Source organism: Mobula hypostoma, chromosome 2 (assembly GCF_963921235.1).
Source record: "Mobula hypostoma chromosome 2, sMobHyp1.1, whole genome shotgun sequence".
Classification (NCBI taxonomy): domain Eukaryota; kingdom Metazoa; phylum Chordata; class Chondrichthyes; order Myliobatiformes; family Myliobatidae; genus Mobula; species Mobula hypostoma.
This window is the reverse complement of record NC_086098.1, coordinates 180,842,129-180,860,167: the sequence shown is the minus strand read 5'-3', so window position 1 is coordinate 180,860,167 and position 18,039 is coordinate 180,842,129. Positions and strand designations below refer to the sequence as shown.

The window sequence follows — 18,039 nt, the reverse complement described above, 5'->3', positions numbered from 1 at the left end:
TTGTCTCACAAAAATCAACTCAAGACTGAAGTCGTACTGATTTTGCCAAAAGCTTTGTTTGGACTTGAGCACTGCTGATTAATCAAGAGTTGACGTGGCTATTCTTTTAGCACTACCCCTTCATCAGCCTGAGTAATAGTGGATTATGAAGTGGCAGATTTGGCCATTAGAAGTACTAAATAATGATACAGATTCAAAAAAATACGAATGAGAAAGCAGCAGTTTAACACCATGCCAATTACATACATTTTTCTTCATTGCTCCTTTTTAATTGTATTCATGTCATGGATAATTATTACCAGGTATTAGCTTTCCTTATCCCTCAACTGTCCATTTGAATTCACTCCTTGTCAATGTCCCTTCAAGTCTTTAATTTGTATTATTAATGAAATGATCAGTTCAGATAATTTCCCTGCCTTGGGTGTGTCTGTATGTTGATAATTAAAATGCTGTGTCACTCTTCTGAACTGCATTAACTCTTTTGTGTGCTGCAGTTTCAAGTAACTTCCTAGTCCAATGCTCATACTTCAATGCAAGCTTACCATCCATTACCATGTGAGTTACCTCACATGTAGCCGATAATAGTTGCACATATACAAAAACTACTGCCTTTAGACAACTATTATTTAACAGAAGCCATCATTAAGTACAAAAGGTCAATAAGTTTGTAGATTGTTTCTTTTCATTTAATCCAATCTGTGCAGCACCTGATACACTGTCAAGTTTCCTTAAAATATTTGAGGCAGAGACAGAATTTCCAAGAGAAAATTAATGAACTCTCTTGCACCCTGCTGATGTTCATAAAATGTATTTCTGTATTCACTGTACATTTTTCAGTCCGCCAGGTACTGATCCTAGATCACATTGGGAGTGATTTTAAGCTTTCTATTTTAAAACACCGTCAATCACATCGTGAATATTTTGTTCAGGAGCTTGGAGGAACTTAACCATCCTGTGCAGCATTTTAATAACCCTTGTGCTAAGCGTTGACCTCTCCTTTTTGATTAGCTTTGAAATTAGTACATTCAGGTATTTTATATTCCAAAGTCTGCTTCTGTATCAAATTTTCATTAATTCTGTCTGTACATCTTGGTTTCATACAAGCAAGATATCGCAGGCTGGAACATACTGGGAAGCCAGTGGTTCTGTGATAAAACCAAAGGTTGTATTGGAGGATAGGAAGTTAGGCAGAGGGGGTGGTGTGGCTCTGCTGGTAAAGAATGGCATCAAATCAGTAGAAAAATGTGATAAAAGATGGGAAGATATTCAATCCTTGTGGGTAGAGTTCAAAAACTGCAAGGGTAAACCGACCCTGAAGGCAGTTATATACAGGCCTCCCAATAGTAGATGGGATGTGGACCACAGATTATAACAGGAAGTAGAAAAGGCGTGTCAAAAGGCCAATGTTATGATAGACATGGGTGATTTCAACATGCAGGTTGACTGGGGAAAATCAGGTTGGTAATGGATCTCAATAGAGTGATTTTGTTGAATGTCTACAAGATGGCTTTTTAGAGCAGTTTGTCGTTGAGCCCACTAGGGGATCAGTTATATTGGATTGGGTGTTATGTAATATATAACCATATAATAATTACAGTACGGAAACAGGCCACCTCGGCCCTTGAGTCCGTGCTGAACTCTTACCCTATCCTATTCCCACCGACCTGCACTCAGCCCATAACCCTCCATTCCTTTCCTGTCCATATATCTATCCAATTTAACTTTAAACAACAACATCGAACCTGCCTCAACCACTTCTGCTGGAAGCTCATTCCACACAGCTACCACTCTCTGAGTAAAGAAGTTCCCCCTCATGTTACCCTTAAACTTTTGTCCTCTAATTCTCAACCCATGCCCTCTTGTTTGAATCTTCTCCACTCTCAATGGAAAAAGTTTAACCACGTCAACTCTATCAATCCCCCTCATAATTTTAAACACCTCTATCAAGTCTCCCCTCAACCTTCTATGCTCCAAAGACTAAAGACCTAACTTGTTCAACCTTTCTCTGTAACTTAGGAGATGAAACCCAGGCAACATTTTAGTAAATCTCCTCTGTACTCTCTCAATTTTATTGACATCCTCCCTATAATTCGGTGACCAGAACTGTACACAATACTCCAGATTTGGCCTTACCAATGCCTTATACAAATTCAACATTACATCCCAACTCCTATACTCAAAGCTCTGATTAATAAAGGCCAGCAAACCAAAAGCTTTCTTCACCACCCTATCCACATGAGATTCCATCTTCAGGGAACTATGCACCATTATCCCTAGATCCCTCTGTTCTAAGGCATTCTTTAATGCCCTACCATTTACCATGTTATACCTCACATTTTTCAGCATTAAACTCCATCTGCCATCTTTCAGCCCACTCTTCTAACTGTCCTAAATCTCTCTGCAAGTTTTGAAAACCTACCTCATCATCCACGACACCACCTATCTTAGTATTATCTGCATACTTACTAATCCAAATGAACCAAATGTAATCAGGGATCTTAAGGTAAAGGAGTCCTTAGGAGGCAGTGATCACAATATGATTGAGTTCAACTTGAAATTTGATGGGGAGAGAGTTAAGTCTGATGTAGCATTACTTCAGTAGAGTAATGGAAATTACAGTGGTATGAGAGAGAAAGGCAGAGATTTGATAGGTTCCTGATTGGACATGGCATCAAAGGTTACGGGGAGAAGGTTGGAAAATGGAGTTGAGGAGGGAGAAAAAGGATCAGCTATGATTGAACGGTGGAGCAGACTCGAGCCAAATTCTGCTCCTATGTCTTATGGCCTTATGAAATGCCAACATTTATTCCCTGCAAGCATTAACAAGTTCAGGACTTCTGCGTGAACAGGGAAACTGTGAACCTACTACACCACCTGAGCTCCAACATTGGACACTTACACGCCTTAGCACTTGATGTTTTTTCACTGTTTGTTTCGACGTATGTATGTATTTATTTAGATATACATCATGGAGTAGACCCTTCCAGCTTTTCGAACCGCGCCGCTCCAGCAACCCCCGACAACACAGATTTAGCCCTAATCTAATCATGGGACAATTCACAATGACTAATTAACCTTTTCGGTACATCTTTGGACTGTGGAAGGAAACTGGAGCACCTAGGGAAAACCAACACGTTCCACTGGGAGAAGTACAGAGACTTTTTACAGAGAATGCTGGAATTGAACTCCCAATGTCCCAAGCTGTGATAGCATCATGCTGACCACTACACCACCATGGAGCTGTACCGTGTACATCTGATAAATAAATCTAAATCTGAATTTTATAGCATTGTAATTCTGGGTATAAGTTCTGTAAACTGGGTTTGTATGTTCCTCCCTTCAAAATGATAATATATTGACAGCTGTCAAAATATGTTCCCAGATTAAACTGGTTGTTAAAGCTATAAAATAGTGAATATTTTTGAGCACTTCCATGAAGAATCCAGCTCAGAGGCATTTCAGGAAATGCCAGATAAATGTTATCAACAAGCTTCGCATGTTCATGTGCTGGTAATTCCCTGCAAAATCCTGACATTGGAATAACTAATTTGAAATGTTGACTCTGGAAACTGATTTTCATGAAGGATGTCTCTTCCCCCCGCCCCCCCCCCCCACCCTTCACAGCCCTACTAAACATAATGCACAGGTTTATAACTTTCAGTGCCATTTGCAATTACATTTATTTTGGAAAAAAATTCCTGCTATCTTGCATGAGAATAATGATTTCTGCAAAACATGAAACATTCAGTTAACATTTCTGTTAGCAGATTAAAGTATTATCTTCAATTTTTTTTGGAAAACTGAAAAGAGTGGAGCAGAGAAGTTGAGTTTGGAGACAGAGGAAGTGGTGGAGGTACTAAATGAGTACTTTGTATTGGTATTTACTGAGGAGAAGGAATTGGAAGATGGTGAAAACATAGTAATGCATGCTACTGCATTGAGACATTTTGAGATTAAAGAGGACATAAGGCTAGTTCTTCTGAAAAGCATTAAATTGGCTAATTTCCCCAGGGTCTGATGGCATTTATTCCAGAATATTGCAAATGAAGAGAATGCTGGGAATGCTATGACAAGAATTTTTGTGTACTCATTAGCGATAAGTGAGTTCTTTGAGGACCGGAGAGTAGCATATGTGCCTTTGTTCATGAAGGGAAATTGTGATAATTCAGGTAATTATAGGTCAGTGAGTCATATGTCAATGATAGTAGGTAGGGAATCTATTAGAGAGGGTACTGAGGGATAGGATTTGTGTACTTTTGGAAAGGCATAGCCTGTTTAGTGACGTCAGCATAGTTTTGTGTGAGGTAGGTCATGTCTTACAAGCAAATTTTTTTGAGGAGGTGTCGAAGTTGTTTGATGAGGATAAGGCAGATGGTCTTGTCCACATGGACTCTAGTAAGGAATTTGAAAAGGTTCTTCATGGTCAGTTGATTCAGATAATAAAGATGCATGGGATCCAGGATATATTGCAGTTTTGGATTCAGAACTGGCTTGTCCATTGACAGAGAGCAAGGGTGGAAGGTAGTTGGTCTAGTTGGTGGTCCCTGACCAATAGTGTTCTGCAAAGATTGGTGCTGGGCCCATTGTTTGTGATATATATCAATGATGGATGAAAACATAGGTGGGTAGATTAGCAAGTTTATACTTGACGTCAAGATTGGTGGAGTTGTGGACAGTGTAAAGGTTTATTAAAGTTACAGTAGGATATTATATTGGTTACAGATATGGGCATAGGAATGGCAGATGGAATTTAATCTGAGCAAGTATGAGATGTGGCACTTTAGAAGGTCATAGAAGAAGAAAATCATATGGTTAATGGCAGAGCCCTTAATAGCATTGAGGTAAAGAAGGATCTTGGGGTGTAGGGGTTTAGGTCCATAGTTCACTGAAAGTAGCTATACAGGTTTACAAGATGATAAAGAAGGTGTATAGAGTGGAATGCTTACCCTTTGGTAGGGGTGTTGAGCAAGAAAGTTATGCTGCAGCTATAAAACATAACCAGTGTTGTGTACAATACTTATTGCCCATTACAGGGTGGATGTGGGGATTGTGAAAAAGGTGAAGAGGTTAACCAGCATGATGCCTGGATTAGAGGTATGGGCAATAAAGGCAGGTTGGACAAACTTGGATTGTTCTCAGTGTCAGGAGCTGAGGAGATGTCTGGTGATTTTTATTTTACACTGTGAGAGGCATATTTAGGATAGTTATAATCTGATTCCCAGAGTAGAAATGTCAAGCATTAAAGGACATGCTTTTAAGCTTAGAGGGGGGAAGTTTAAAGGTGACCTGAGGGGCAAGTTTTTTTTGTGCAACGAGTAGTAGGTGCCTGGAATGGGGTTACCAGGGATAGTAATGGAATCAGGCAGTTTGGTCGAGTTTGAGGCTTTTAGGTGGAGAAATGAGTATAAAGGGAATGGAAGGATATGGATGATAACCGGGAGGAGGAAATATTGTAGGCCAAATGCCCTCTCCTCTGCTGTACCTTTCTATGTTTATCATTGGACCAACTGAAATCAAAGAACTTTAAAATGTAATTCTTTGAATAGTGAATAACTTGGGCAAACAGCACGACTGTCGTGACAGCACTAAGTGAGATGAGTTCAAGAAGAACTTGATTAACCAAAAATTCCCATTTGCTTAGTTATCTTTTCAGGATTTGCAGGTCTTGTTAGTGGTCACTGAGGATAATACCTATGATTGTGTAAATTGTTTCCTTACTTATTTGTTCTTGGGATGTCAAAGTCACTGGTAATGCTGACATTTTATTGTCCTTCAAATGCTACAGAACTAAGTAGGCAGTGAACAGGCAACACATGGGTAGATTTATGGTCTTATATAGACCAGGCTAGTCAAGAGTCTGATAACCATTTTTGTTCCTGTAGGATATTAATGAATCACATTGGTTTTTAATGGACAAGCTGAAATGTGACAAGCCACTGCACTATACTTTGATCTACAATAAATTACTACTAATATAGGGTGGGATTAAAGTGTTGGATTAATTTTATTTATAGTACTGTGCAAAAGTTTTAGATACCCTAGATTTTTTTAAATATGTGGCTTCAGATTGTCTGGCCTCCACAGAGCCCTGATCTCAATATCATCGAGGTTGTCTGGGATTACCTGCAGAGCCAGAAGCAAGCAAAACTTGCAAAACTGTACTGTAACAAGCTCTCCAAGTTGCATGGAACAACCTACTAGCCAATCTTATTATAAAACTGCATGACAGTGTACCAAAGAGAATTGATGCAGTTTTAAAACAAAGGATAATCACACCAGATATTGATTTATTTTTTTTTACTGGTCTTTATAGTAATTTTTTGACATTCAGAAACTTTTTCTTTCATTCTTTTTGAAAGCATTTTTGCTTTGCAGGATTTTTTTTTACATGTGTCTAAGACTTTTGCACAGGACTGCATTCATTCAAATGACAATATATTGGATGGTTTTTTTTCCTGGTTTGGAAGAAAAAGTGATCCAATGGTGTATGTGCAAAATATAGAGGAATATTAATGCATAGTGTTTGCTCGTTGTTTACTTTAGATTTAAAATAATCTCACTGCTTTTCAGCAATGCCACATGATGATTGAAGGCATTATTAGAAGTTGTTACAGGATCATCGAGATATTTACAGATTAAGCTGAGGTATGTTATGTTTTATGCTACTTCAATTTTGAGGTATTTTCCTTTCACATAAACACAAGTGATATTTCCTTAAGTCTCAGAAGCTAGTTAGTTATTTTGAACACAAGAAAATTGTACAGTCCAAAGATGTACTGATTAGTAGATTAATTTGTCATTGTAAGTTACTCCATAATCAGGGTAGGGTTAAATCAGAGGTTGCTGGACGGCGCGGCTCGAAGTGCCAGAAGAGCCTATTCTGTGCAGTATCTCAATAAAGAAAGAAAGCAGGAGTAGGCCACCTAGGCCTGTGCGCTTGCCATCATTGAGCATGATTATGGCTGAGCTGTTCCTGTTCCCTGTAGTCATCTTCTCCCTGATCTTCCAACAATTTATCTACCTCTTCTTCAAATACCTTCAAGGATCTAGCCTCAGCAATTCTCCAGGATTAAGAATTCCAGAGATTTGCCATCTCCTGTGAGAAGAAGCTCCAATGCATTTCAGTTCTAAACAACTGTTCCCTTTTCTTGCACTTTCTAAACAGAGAGATTTAAACTTTACATAGTACTACCAGTGTGGCCTTGCCAATACTCCATACAATTGTAATAACACCTCCCTGTTTCTGGACATTTGTTATGGGTCAATGTGTTTTTTGTCTTCTCAAGTACTTGCTGTGGCTGTTTGATAAATTTTGTCATTCATGTACAAGAACACTTAAATTATTCTGTACTTCACTTTGGGGTCTCCCTCCATTTTGATAATAGTCTGTCTTGATTTATGTTAATGAAATTCCTAATGTCAAAGCTCTGCACTTCTAACTCATCTTTGAAGTTTTCAGCCACTGTCGACCTTCTACATCCTGCCACAGAGTCCAAATATCCTCATTGCAATGTGACCTCCTCCCTATATTTGTGTCATTGGTAGGCTCAGATACCTTGCACTCTGCCTTGGCCTTCAGGTGGATTGATGTAAGTGGTATGTAATTGAAATTCAAGAACACAATTACACAGATGCACAGTAACATAGTGGTTACAACAGCACTATTGCAGCACCAGTGACTTGGGTTCAATTCCACTACTGCCTGTGAAAAGTTTATACGTTCTTCCCCTGGCTGCGTGGGTTTCCTCTGGGTACATTCCAAACAATATATGGGTTAGTATGTTATAAACATGAGAGATCCTGCAGGTGCTGGAAATCCAGAGTAACACACACAAAATGCTGAGGGAACTCAGCGGGTCAGGCAGCATCTATAGAAAAGAACAAAGAGTCATCATTTTGGGCTGCGAATGTCAGAGATGCTGCCTGACCTGCTGAGTTCGGCCAGCATTTTGTGCGCGTTAGTAGGTTATTTGGTCACATGGGTATAATTGGGGGTTGCCCGAAGGTCCTGTTACGATGCTATCCTGTTTAATTAAATAAACAAACTTATCCATGAATCCTTCCAAACTGCTAAAGATGCATTTAGTCTAAGTCTCTTATCTTCCAATGAAATGACAAGAGGGGCATAATGGCTCTTTTAATTTGTTTACCCAAATAGGTCTAAGCAAGCAGACCTTGAGTTGTAGTGTTATAGGCTCTGGCTTATATACTCTATGGTCTCTGTGATCTGTGGCCTTCTGCAACTGGCAAATTCTAGGCAGTTGGTGCTTGCCTGCCCTTCTTCTTGTACGGTCAGTAAAATGCCAGTGTAGTCCTTGTAAGAAATTCAGGACTTCCAAGTTTGCACACACTTGCACAATAGTTTCCTGAACCTTAAGGAGGGAAGTAAATGTCAGTCCAGTGTACTTCTATGTTACAGCAGTTGGGTAGCAGAAAGTTATCTCAACAGAATTCATAAACCATTGCCAAAAAGTTTGAGATGTGGAGTAAATGTTTCCTTTTACAGAATTCATGTGAAGGGGGAAAATAACTAAAAAAGAAATACAAAATAAACAAATTTTGTCAATATTTGTCATGGGTTCATAATACAGATGGTTTTCTACACAGGCAACCTTCCCTAACATGCAGGATTATTGGCTTTTCTTGGTCAAATTGCTGTATGAAGCATTTGCCCACTTCTATTTGTATTACTATTTGAGTGGAATTGGTGTGCAATTTTGAGAGGAAAAACAAGGCTCACATTAGAAACTTTTGATCCAAAATGAAATAAATATGGGAAGAGCAAAGTTGTTATCTTTAGCCTCATATGAAACTCTGTTCCCTCTATATATCTCCTTCCCAGATCTGTTGCAGACTCAGCATTTATGTTGACCTTCAGCTGAACTTCTGACAGTAGATCCTGTCCACTATCAACATCAGCTGCTTTTATCTGAAAACATTGCTCACCTCCGTTTAAATGCTACTAAAGCATTAATGTTTTGCTTTGATGTCCAGGGCAAATTATTCTTCAATAATCTCCTTTGCCATCTCTCCAACTTTATTTTTGACTTTATAATCATGATTTGACAAAGTATTTTTTAAATTGTTTCAGCTTGCATATGCCTAAAACTGTAATTCATAACCCTGTGTTTTCTGTGCTAAAGTGATATCCCCAACCTTAAACACACTTTTGCAGTAACTGTTAACATAGTACCTTTTTCTGTCTCCCTTGCTTCTTGAATAGTGGCATTATATTTGGAGTTTTCCAATGTTCTGGGACCTCTTGAGAATCCAGAGAGTTTTGGTCGATTACAGCCAAAAATAACCTCCAGCTCTGTACCACTTCCTTTAAAAGCAGGGGACTTTATCAACCTTTAGCCTCATTTCTTTTATGTAGTGATAGGAATTATTTTAAGTTCCTTCCTCTTTATTGCCTCTTGATTATCTATTATTATTGGGATGTTTTTACCATCAATATTAATTAGTGTAAAGACAGATCCAAGACATTTGTTTAGAATGAAAATTGAAAGGACTGCACATGCTTGAAATATGAAATAAAAGCGGAACATATAGAAAGCACTCAGCAGGTCAGGCAGCATTTACAGAAAGTGAAATAGTGTTTATTGCCTACTAGCTGAGTGTTCCCAACATTTTCTAATTATTTAGAATTTCTGCTCTTTCCCATTGCTAATCCTTTAGTTTGTAACTTAAGGAACCAACATTCTCTTTAGTTACTCTTTCTTTTTATGTACTTGGGGGAGCTAATTTTGACTGATTATAATAGTGTTGGCTAGTTTACTCTGATCCACCATCTTCTCCCTCTAGTAATTTTTATTAGTCATCCTTGCTGGACATTGGAAAATTTCCCTATCCTCTGGCCTGCCACCAATCTTTTGCATGCCTTTCAATCTGATGCTCTCCTTGCTCTACCTTACCTAGTTAGCAGATGGTTTAATTCAGGGGTCCCCAACCTCTTTTGTACTGCGGACCGGTTTAATATTGACAATATTCTTGCGGACCGGCTGACCGGGGGTGGGGGGGTGGTGGCGAGTAGGGTTGCCAACGGCCGAGAGTAGCAGTCAAATACGTTGTGTTTACCCAGCGAAAGACTACAATGACCGTGAAGCCTTGTGCGGGTACCAGTGACCAGTGCGCATGCGTGTACCTACTGATTTTTTCCCCTGCAAATCGTTTTTGGCGATTCTGTTCGGGGGGGGGGAGGGGTGTTAATCACGACCGGAATATCAGTGATCAGTGGCTAATACACTCAATTTCGTTTCTAAATGGGTTTATCTAACGAATTTAATATTAAGCACACAGCACATATTTTCCTCGTATGAATATAGTGATAAGTCAATTATCAGGGGAGCTTGAAGTAAGTGTTGAACAAATTTCTAGTAGGAGTGGTAGGGGCAGGTTCCATATTATCATTTAAAGAAAAATTGGATAGCTATAAGGACAGGAAAGGAATGGAGGGTTATGGGCTGAGTGCAGGTCGGTGGGACTATGTGGGACCGCGTTCGGCACGGACTAGAAGGGCTGAGATGTCCTGTTTCTGTGCTGTAATTGTTATATGGTTATATAAGTCACTTATAAATCAATAGCATCATAACATTTTAAGTAACGTTTGGATATTAAACACACAGGACATATTTTTCCCATATGAACATATAAAATCATTGCAACACACAAATTTTGCTGAATCAGTGGGAGCCCTGGGCTTGTTTTCCTGTAACAAGTCAGTGCCATCGAAGGGTGATGGGGGACAGCGATACTCGAAGGGGGTTCCTTATGTCCAGTCTATTCCGCAATTTAGTTTTCGTTGCATTCATTGCAGAGATATGTTGGAAATGAAAGCAACATTTTCAGTACTTTCATGGCTATCTCAGGATATTTAGCCTTGACTTTGATCCAGAATGCCGTCAGAGATGTTATGTCAAACATACTTTTCAGCGCACCGTCATTTCCAAGCTCGAGGAGTTGATCTCCTTCCCGCGCTGACACAGATGACGTGCGGGTAATGACCTTACATGTGTAATGGCTCAACAGTGGGCGTGACAGGGAAGGAGGAATGGTGCAGCTGACTCGTATCGCCAAATCATATCGTTTCGTCGCGGCCCGGTAGCGCATGCTTTGCGGCCCGGTGGTTGGGGACCACTGGTTTAATTCACTGTCTGATGTTGCTGAAATATCTTTTTATTTTTTAATTTATTTTTTCAGTCCTCTTTAGCCAACTCTATTCTCATTTCATTGTAAGTATCTTTTATTTAAGTTTTTTTAAGTTAAGACACAAAATTCAAACCCGAGTTTCTTACTTCAACTGAATTTGAAATTCCTTCATGCCATGATCAGTTTCTCTGTAGATTTCCTTTACTATGAGTTCATTGATTAATACTGCCTCATTATACAAGACCTAAAACGGTCTGCTTCATCCTTGGTTCCTCTGTGTTACCTGAGTACACCCTATGCACACCCTCAAGGCCTCCCATGCTAATTTGATTTGCTCGATCATTTAAGTTGAACATTTCCCATGCTTATTGCAGCATCTTTTTCGCAAGTTCCAATAATATTTTGATTTATTCTTTCCCACGGTATAGGTATTATAAGTGGTATAGAATTCTAGGCAGTGGCTAGTTATGCTTACTATCTTTTAGTTCCAGCCAAACTGACTACATCTTGAATTTATCTATATACTACTAAAACTCTCATGCTCTGTTTGTGACCTCCAATTAGCGCAAACGGTGCATTACAGCGGCTCTTTTTTTGGCTCAATCGAATTAAAATGCGCTAACTTACAGAATGCAGGCAAAGTTCAAGGTTATATATTCGTATAAATTGCTTATTTGCCAAAAATCAACAGGCTTGCTTTCACCTGAAGCCCGATCGGCCATCATGGAAATTGGGACGCGACAGCCCGAAGCATGCGCACGGCCAGCCTCATCAGCAACACCTACTGGAGCAAAAGGGCAGGGCAGCTCTATTTCGAGGGGTCACATTCTGCTAATCACCATCAGCATGTGCAGGATTGGGACAGATCAAACTGCCACCCATCAATAAGAGATAATTAAATCTTATTGTAATTATGTACTTCGAGACATCCATAAAACCACTATCACGTCCATTTAGGAGAGCACCAACAACATCATCAAGATTAATCAGCATCCCTTGGTGTTAGTGCTTCGTATCTTCTATCCAGCATTAGGGTAAAAAAAAAGGTCAGCTTATTTATGCCGCGTGAAAAAGGAAGGGGGACATTATGGTCAAGAGATGACACGAAATGTTGTCGGGAAGCGGCAAGGAGAGGGAGAGAACAAGAATGGGATGAGGCCAGGGCCACACGACTCCAGGATCAAAGAGTCAGGACAAAAAAAGATGAGAGAAGAAGAGACAGAGAAGGAGAGGCATGCACGTCTCCAGGATCAGAGACAAACAACAAACAGCAGAAGAGCTGAAGAGATGGGATGAAAGGGCTGCACGTCTCCAGGATGACAAAAACGGGCACAGAAGGAGGAGAGAGGAAGAGACAAAGGAGCTGAGAAATTCACGTTTCCAGGATCAGAGACAAAGAACAAACAGCAGAAGAGACGAAGAGATGGGGGATGAAAGAACTGCATGTCTCCAGAATGACAATGAGAGGCACGAGGGTGGCAGATAAACCAGAAATGATGCCATCAAAAGTGTCCTTCGTTAAATGAGGAGCTATATTTGCTTTGCTACGCGTCGTTCTTCTTTAATATACTAAGGTTTTCTACTTCAGTTTCCAAAGCAAAGCGATACCAATAGCATTCAGGAAAATTTTATGTTCATTCTGATCACATCAGACTGCACTACCCTTCTCTCAAAGGGTGCCCCAGTGGGTCATCCCGTTGTCTAGTAAACCAATATCATTCTTATGCGCTGCAGTGATCTTGTCATTTATGACCAGAGCTACTTCACTTCTTTTTTTGACTATCCTTCCAAGATGACAAATACCCTTCAATATTTCAGTTCCCAATTTTGGTTGCCTTGCACTGTATTGGCTACTTATTTCCATTTTGGCCATCGGCTCATCGTATCATGTTACAAATGTACACATTCAGATAAAGAAACAATCATTTTATGTTAGTAATTTTCTTCTCATTCTATTTGCTGCTACACTGTTATGCTTGTATGCTCTGTCCTTTCTCGTTGCTCTGTGGTTATTAATGTTGCTTGAATTATTGCTTTCACTTTTCTCTTTGCCTTCCTATATCCCTTCATGTAAACCCTTATCCCCTATTCTAGATGAGATTTTTTTTTGTCCTTTTGAATCTGCTTTTATCCCCTTGGCAAATTGGCTTAAATTTTCCAACAGAACAGCAGCAAAGCCCCCTGCTTGGTTATTGATTCCATTCCTCATCAGGTACATTCCTTTGATTTATCAAGGTCTAGCTTCCCTGTGCAATAGTCCCATTTTCTCAGGAATTCATTGCCATCCTGCACCATTGCTTTAACTATGCACTCAACTCCTCTATTTTTTTTATATTGCACTGACTAGCACATGACACTAGTAATTTGGAAGTTGCTACCTACTGAGTTCCCACTTTTTAATCCCTTTTCTTAGATCCTTAGCCTGCAGGACCTTATGCCCCTCTATTCATAATATTGTTTACAACCTCTCTTTACCCTTCCCTCTCATATTTGCCTGCAGCTGCTCAGTGACATCCTTGATCCCAAAAGGCCAAGGAGGCAATGTGCCATCCTGGAGTTATATCTGTGGTAGTAGAAATGGTTGTCAGTTTCACTGGCTGATGTCCTCTCCTCATTCTCTTGCCTCTTCCTTTCTTCTGCCACCCATCCTCTGTGCAGCTGAGTCTTCTGTTGTGGACCTGGCTCTGGTTAAACTTACCAGAGGAATGATCATCTTCACTAGTACTTAACAGAGAATGTTGCTTGTTGAGCAACGTCATCTCAGGGAGCTTTTGGCCATCCACTTCTCCTCTACTTGTGCATTAAGCTGTGGAATGATCTCCTCCTGAAACCCAGTATTAACATTGCTCTCAGTCTACAGAGCACATTGTTGACTACAGCTGCTGTTTACGCTGCTCCTCGGTGACACAATCATCCTTACTATGGATCGCCTCTTCCTATAGATGCTGCTTGGCCTGCTGCGTTCACCAGCAACTTTGATGTGTGTTGCTTGAATTTCCAGCATCTGCAGAATTCCTGTTGTTTGCGTTTAAAAACATTTTGTATTTGCTGGTTTGAAAAATGTTATTGAGAACCAGCCTTTTCAACGAGGGAGTAGTAAAAAGTGAATTTCCAGTGGCTTAAGAGGTTGAATCGCAGACTGTGGTTGCAGTTAGTTTCCATATGTAGTATGAAATAAAGCAATAATTGCAGTAAAACTTTTTATTTCTATCCTTGGAGGAATGGTGTATTTTTCCAAATCTAAAGAAGGTCTTTATAGATTTTTTTTTGAGAATTGGAGAAAATGATTCATTTATTCCATTCCCTGAGGAAAATGAAACAGTATAACACAGAAGCCCCGAAATTTCATCAGTGGAATGTTTTGAAACTGTTTAATGTGCTGTAAATTCTGCCATTGAAATCCTACACAGCAGTCACTCATTTCATCAGCAGAAAGATAATACCTGTTCCCATTCCCTTCATTTTCTGTAAACCAGAAGATGATGTTGGTCAACAATCTTGAGAGTGAATTTTGCATGAAATCTATAAAGGATAAGCTTGTTTAGTTGGGTATGTGTTTACACTTTTAGCTGAAGCTTAGCGTGTAAAAGGAAGTTCTATGCAACATGTAGCAAATTGAAAGTACTTACAGTTAAAGTGATTAGAGAAGTAGTCATGTGCAAGATTACTAAAAATAATGGACAGCCTGACTTTTGAATCAGATTTGGATCACTAATATTGTTGATTCCCCATATTATAACACTTTGCGTCTTTGTTCCTCGAAATATGTCTGCAGTGACTTCATTAAGTCGCCCTAGTTTCTTTCCTTTGCCCTAAGTAGATACTTCTCATGAACTCCTGAGTCACTTTCTTACCACTAACTCTCTAAGATTGACCACGTTTCTCCCTGAACTCATTCATCCAGCTACCTGTGCAGATTTTTTTTGCCATCATATAGGCTAATTTCCTATATTATCCTTCTATTGCTCACAAACCAATTTCTCACCCATATCCCTATTGCCATTTTTTGAACATTCTGGTTCATGAATCATACTTTCTGCATCAGTCTTTGTACTTACTAAACTATTCACCTATTTTTGTTTGCCCATGTTCTGGCTGATTGTGCATTTAGTTCCTTTTCCCCTAACATACACTCAGCGGCCACTTTTTTGGGTGCCTCCTGTACCTAATAAAAGGCCACTGTGTATATGTTCATAGTTGTCTGCTGCTGTAGACCATGCACTTCAAGGCCCAAAGTGTTGTGCCTTCAGAGATGCTCTTCTGTACGTCACTGTTGTAACATGTGGCTATTTGAATTACTGTTCCCTTTCTGTCAGCTTGAAGCAATCTGGACATCCTTCTCTGTTCTCATTAGCGAGGCATTTTTACTCACAGAACTGCTGCTCACTGGATGTTTTGTTTTCTTTGTTTTTCCTCACCGTTCTCTGTAAACTCTAGATACTGTTGTGTGAACAAATCCCAGATCAGCAATTTTTGAGATGCTCAAACAACCCCGTCAGGCACCAGCAATTATTCCATAGTCAAAATCACTCAGGTTCCATTTCCTCCCCATTCTGGTGTTTAGTCTGAACAAACAACTGAACCTCTTGACCATGTCTGTATACTTTTATGCATTGAGTTGGGCATGTGATTGGCTGATTAGATATTTGCATTAAAGAACTGGTGTACCTAATAAAGTTGCCACTAATTGTATTTCCTCTTCCCTTTCAATATATCCCCACCCACCATCCCTTTTACTTGGACACATCTTTTCTTCCCTATTTTTAATTTGTTGTTTTTTTTTCTTGATACTGCTACTGTTTTCTACTTTATCCCCATTTTACCAGAATTCTGTATCTAGATCTCTAAGGTTTTGGAAATAGTCCTACCAAATGTGATCAGAATTTTCTTAAAGCATGATAGATTATCCTTTGTTTATTTATTATGTTCATGTTTTTAATACAATCTAAATTTCCTACTGACGATGATTTTTGGCTCATCATTACATGTTTGTTCTAAGAAATGTGTTTGATTAATCCTTCCTCATTTCTATGCTGTCCCCTTGGCAGCAATAGCTGCAGGAACAGAGCAGAGTTGTACAAGTCCACAAGTCCAAAAATTGTTCTAACTCTGTTAACTCTGTTGCACTTGCCCTCTCTTCCTCTTTCAGACAACTTATCCTTATTGGTCTGCAATTCAGTCTCATTATTTTGTTCGTTTCAGTTACTTTTGTTGTGAGTCTTTGAGAATTTAGTTTCTTCATTTGTGAGTATGAGGGGTATAAGCACATACAGTGTGGGAATTTGGCATTTCTGTTTACATGGCAGAGCAAGTGTTAAATATATACTTGAACCGGAGCTCTCTTATTTATCAGTTTAATGACACTTAGCTAAGATAGACTGGCAAATGATACTTAAAGGGTTGATGGTGGATATGCAATGGCAAGCATTTAAAGATCGCATGGATGAACTACAACAGTTGTTCATCCCAGTTTGGCAAAAGAATAAAGCAGGGAAGGTAGTGCACCCGTGGCTGACAAGGGAAATTAGGGATAGTATCAATTCTGAAGAAGAAGCATACAAATTAAGCAGAAAAAGTAGCATAGCTGAGGACTGGGAGAAATTCAGAGTCCAGCAGAGGAGGACAAAGGGCTTAATTAGGAAAGGGAAAAAAGATTATGAGAGAAAACTGGCAGGGAACATAAAAACTGACTGTAAAAGCTTTTATAGATAATGTGAAAAGAAAACGATTGGTTAAGACAAATGTATGTCCCTTACAGTCAGAAACAGGTGAATTGATCATGGGGAACAAGGACATGGCAGGCCAATTGAATAACTACTTTGGTTCTGTCTTCACTAAGGAGGACATAAATAATCTTCCGGAAATAGTAGGGGACCGAGGGTCTAGTGAGATGGAGGAACTGAGGGAAATACATGTTAGTAGGGAAGTGGTGTTAGGTAAATTGAAGGGATTAAAGGCAGATAAATCCCCAGGGCCAGATGGTCTGCATCCCAGAGTGCTTAAGGAAGTAGCCCAAGAAATAGTGGATGCATTAATGATAATTTTTCAAAACTCTTGAGATTCTGGACTAGTTCCTGAGGATTGGAGGATGGTTAATGTAACCCCACTTTTTAAAAAGGGAAGGAGAGAGAAACCGGGGAATTATAGACCGGCTAGCCTGACATCGGTGCTGGGGAAAATGCTAGAGTCAGTTATCAAAGATGTGATAAGAGCACATTTGGAAAGCAGTGAAATCATCGGACAAAGTCAGCATAGACGTGTGAAAGGAAAATCATGTCTGACGAATCTCATAGAATTTTTTGAGGATGTAACTAGTAGAGTAGATGGGGAGAACCAGTGGATGTGGTATATTTGGATTTTCAAAAGGCTTTTGACAAGGTCCCACACAGGAGATTAGTGTCCAAATTTAAAGCACACGGTATTGGGGGTATGACATTGATGTGGATAGAGAATTGGTTGGCAGACAGGAAGCAAAGAGTGGGAATAAACGGGACTTTTTCAGAATGGCAGGCAGTAACTAGTGGGATACCGCAAGGCTCAGTGCTGGGACCCCAGTTATTTACAATATATATTAATGACTTAGATGAGGGAATTAAATGCAGCATCTCCAAGTTTGTGGATGACATGAAGCTGGGTGGCAGTGTTAGCTGTGAGGAGGATACTAAGAGGATGCAGGGTGACTTGGATAGGTTAGGTGAGTGGGCAAATTCATGGCAGATGCAATTTAATGTGGATAAATGTGAGGTTATCCACTTTGGTGGCAAAAACAGGAAAACAGATTATTATCTGAATGGTGGCCGATTAGGAAAAGGGGAGGTGCAACGAGACCTGGGTGTTATTATACACCAGTCATTGAAAGTGGGCATGCAGGTACAACAGGCGGGGAAAAAG

General features: G+C 39.6%; 1 protein-coding gene across 16 annotated transcripts in view; it reads left to right on the top strand.

Annotated features, from left to right (window-relative positions):
- The window catches only part of LOC134342716 (nuclear receptor coactivator 3-like), a 225,418-nt gene that overhangs the window by 136,896 nt on the left and 70,483 nt on the right, over positions 1-18,039 (top strand). For 12 of the 16 annotated variants that reach the window (XM_063041171.1, XM_063041168.1, XM_063041178.1 and 9 more), the window contains one exon: positions 6,571-6,645. The exons of the other annotated variants lie outside the window; for them this stretch is intronic. The gene's annotated coding sequence lies outside the window, so the exon portion shown is untranslated. The remainder of the gene's footprint in view (positions 1-6,570; positions 6,646-18,039) is intronic. 16 annotated transcript variants of the gene reach the window in all.